At 38.5% G+C, this 3,975-nt stretch overlaps 1 pseudogene; it reads right to left on the bottom strand.

The window, feature by feature from the left end:
• Nucleotides 1-3,745, bottom strand: part of LOC103078643 (histone H2A.V-like) — a 3,992-nt pseudogene extending 247 nt beyond the window's left edge.
• Nucleotides 3,746-3,975: the final 230 nt, after the last annotated feature.

Below are 3,975 nucleotides of genomic sequence, written 5' to 3'. Positions count from 1 at the left end.
TTGTGGCTCGTGGTGCGAGTCTTCAAATGTCTGTGGATGCAGCCCACGGGAAACTGTAGCCCAGCTCTCTGTGAGTAGACACTGCCTTAGCCTTGGCCTTCCCGCTGTCCTGCCGAGCTTCGTCTCCGCCGCTGCCGACCTCGGTCCCAACGCCACCGCCCCGCCCCACACCCCACCCTGCCGCCGCTACACAGACCGCAGCCGCCACCGGGGCCCCTGGAAAGGGTGATTTAGGTATGAGAGTTGTACCCTTTAGCTCAGGGATTCTCTAATTCGGTGGGAGGTTTATTAATGCGCAGAGCGTACTAAATATGCCAGTTCCAAGGCCTCCTTGTAGAGATGCTAGTAGGGTCTGGGGGAAAGCATTGCTGTTACACACTCCAGATGATTCTGAGGTGGGCAGTCCGTGAGCGACACTTGACGAACACTGCTTAAGACGGAAGCAAAGGTGTTAGATTGGGCATTGTTCACTCGGCCTCCCAGGAAGGAATGCAACAGCTCTCTTCAAGACCCTATTTTTAAGGCAGTGGAACCCACCTCAGGCCTTTGTTAAGGAATTTTGGTCTTATTCATCTCCAGCTTTTATGCACCCCATCTCTTCTCCTTCCTATCCTTAGTTTCTAAGGTATGCTTGGATTTTCTTATCGTTACTTTCTTGCCTTGATTTGTGTTGTTTTTTCTTTTCTAGTCATGATTTTTGTTGAATGCTGGCTACCCTAGAATACCACCCAAACAACTCACTGAGAAGACAAACCGCATTTATTCTTACCACAGTAAGGAGAAACACTGAATTGACAGTGTCTTAGCATCTTAGAGGGAGGAGGACAAAGTTGGGATATTTATGAGTCTTGGAGTCCTGTTTAAGCCTGGACTTCCAGTGTAGTGGCTTGATTAGAATTGAGTAAGAATCATAGTCTAATAGTTTAAAATTTGTGGATTTTGAGGTGATGGGTCCAGAGTCTGGGGGTGTAAACTGTTATTTCTGTTTTTTATTGAAGAGTTTATGAATCTTTTGTAAAATTCTTGGAATGAACAAAATTGTTATTTTTATCTTCCTGGGCAAGAGTTTCCTGGAATAGTAAAGTTATATTGATGAGGACTGTGGAATAATAAAGTCGTGTGAACATAGACAGTAAGCTGTGTGGATGAAGATGGTTTCAGCTCTCACTATGTTAAAATAAAAATAATTTGAATTATGCATTCATTTCTTTATTGGTTTAATTTTATTGGCACAATTTAAAGCATACATTTTTTTCCCAGAAAAGTCTCAAGTTTGTTATATTCCCTGGGTTCTTTCATGCTTGAGAATGTTTGTTGCTATTTAAATGTGAAAAACATTTTGGTGGAATGTAATGTTCTTAGGGCAAATTTTCTTTTTCTCAGAAATATAAAAAAAGTTTTCTAGTATTTTCCAATGTACACTTCCATATAGACATTAGAGAGAAATAATTTTTTAATAATAAGATTACATCTACTGCTTTTTATATTAAACATTTTAAATTTAAGTTGACATTAAATTCACATAATTTTAAAGGAAGAAAAAGAAATGGGTGAAACTGAAAGAATTGCTAAATTTAAGTGACTGTTTATCCATGAAAAGAGATATTACTTTGTAAAGTATCCTTTTAAGGTTAACAACAAAAGGTTATGAAAAAAGTGAAGTCTTTGGAGCCATTTTTTTTCATGATGTATTTTTTTAATGTTATCTATTATTTTGCTATTATGATAAATGAAAATAGTTTGTGCTTTTATGTTTACTCCCATCCCTTCTTCCTCCTGCTAATTTTTTAGGTAAGTTGTCATGTTCATGTTTTCAAGTTTATGACATTTCAGCACTGTTCTGTAACCACAAGTCTTGCTATCACTTGTTTCACCACAGCTTCTCTTTATGTTGATTCATCTCTTGATTGGTTGGATTTCACTGTCAAGTAGATTTTTCTGTCCGAAAAAGGCTTATAGATATGTGTTCCTGAGATCTTGCATATGTGAAGATATTTATTACTTTTATGTTTGAAGTACAATTTAGCAATGTATGAACTTCTTGGGTTACCTTCGTCAAGATTCTGTAGACATTGGGTTTCCTTCCTTCAGAAACTTGCTCTATTGTTTTTTAGCACTGAATATTGCAGAGCTGTCTGAGGTTAGCTTGATTTTTTTTTTCCTTGTAGGTGACTTGTATTAGCCAGGGATCTCCAGAGAAACAACCAATAGGATATATATATATATATCATGCTTATGGAGGCTGAGGTCCCAAGGTCTGCAGTTGGCAAACTGGCAACCCAAGAGAGCTGGCAGTGTAGTTTCAGTCTGAGTCCAAAGGCCTGAAAACCAGGAGGGCCAATTGGTGCAAGTTCTAGTCTGAGGGTGAAAGATTGATGTCCCAGCTCAATCAGTTAGGCAGGTAAATTTTCCTTTTACTCAGTTTTTTGTTCTGTTCAAGTCTTCAGTTGATTAGATGAGGTCTAAGCGACATTAGAGAGGACAGTCTGCTTTACTCAGTCTACCAATTCAAATGTTAATCTCACCCAGAAAGACTCTCACAGCCACACCCAGAATAATATTTGACCAAATGGCTGGGTACCTTGTAGTCCAGTCAATATGACATATAAAATTAACTATCACATATGTTTTCTTCTTGAGTAACTGAAGTATTATTTCTTTGTCCTTGAAATTCAATAACTTAACTAGGTTATATATATATTTTAATTTATTTTTTATTGACGTATAGTTGATTTACAATGTTGTATTACTTTCTGGTGTACAACAAAGTGACATATATGTGTATATATATGTATATATTCTTTTTCATATTCTTTTCCATTGTGGTTTGTTACAGGATATTGAATATAGTTCCCTGTGCTATACAGTAGGACCTTGTTGTTTATCCATTCTCCATATAATAGTTTGCATCTGCTAACCCCAAACTCCCAGTCTATCCCTCCCCAAACCCCCTTCCCCCTTGGCAGCCACAAGTCTGTTCTTTATGTCTGTGAGTCTTTAATTAGTCTATCTTAACTATTCTATGTCCATTTTCACTTAAACAATTTCATTACTAGTCCTCAGAAGCTGTTGCTACTTCTGCTTCCCCCATCCCCACATTATGATAGTCATCAAAAAGAAAAAATATATACGAAACTCTTTTCCCAGCATGAAACAGATATTAATATCTGTTGAAATGACAGATATGCAAAATGTGATTAGTATTTCATAATTCTGTCATTTATTTAACACATTGTGACTGCTATGCATCTGCTAGATTCTTTTCAGTTGTTTCTGAATTCAGCAGTTAAAGTCCCTGCTCTCCACGATCCAGGGTTAGTTGGTCACATTTCCACATCATGACTGTTAGGTATGTGTAGTATCCATCTGTCTTATTCATGGGTGCCATTATCTTTTCATATACGAGAGAAACTTTCATGTTATTTCCCAGCCCCCTAATGGAGGAGTCAGGATGGAGATCAGTGGACATCCTTACAGCTACCACAGGCATGTGACATAGGCTTCAGCAATTATATGTACCAGTGTGAGACTTTGATGTGGAAGTGAAAGAGGTGGAGTAGCTTCAAAACAGCAACCATTCAAATATTTATCATGTTGGAGAGGGCAGAATGGGGATGGTTTGTTTCAGCTGCATGAAGTCCCTCAGCTGCGATGCCTAGACTGGCTGGGGACTGGAAGATTGAGAATGGTTTCTTCACTCACATCTCTGGCACTTGAGCTTCTTCATGTGGCCTGTCTTCCACATTGCGTTGCATCCTTCAGGGCCACTCCACAGGTCCTCTCTCTCTAGTTACTTAACTTCTTACATACCAGCTTAGGGTCCAAAGAGCATAAAGCAGAAGCTGCCAGACCTTCTTAAAACCTAGGCTAAAGAGTCCTGGGTCATCATTTGCTCTATATTCTACAAGTCAAAATAGTTTTTCTTCGAATGAATTTAATTTGTAAATGGTTTGGACTTTGAAAATGCCGCTTAAA

The sequence above is a fragment of the Lipotes vexillifer genome, unplaced genomic scaffold (genome assembly GCF_000442215.2).
Source record: "Lipotes vexillifer unplaced genomic scaffold, Lipotes_vexillifer_v1.1 scaffold461, whole genome shotgun sequence".
Taxonomy (NCBI): domain Eukaryota; kingdom Metazoa; phylum Chordata; class Mammalia; order Artiodactyla; family Lipotidae; genus Lipotes; species Lipotes vexillifer.
Note: the sequence above shows the minus strand (reverse complement) of the source record. Positions and strands in the feature narration are given on the sequence as shown.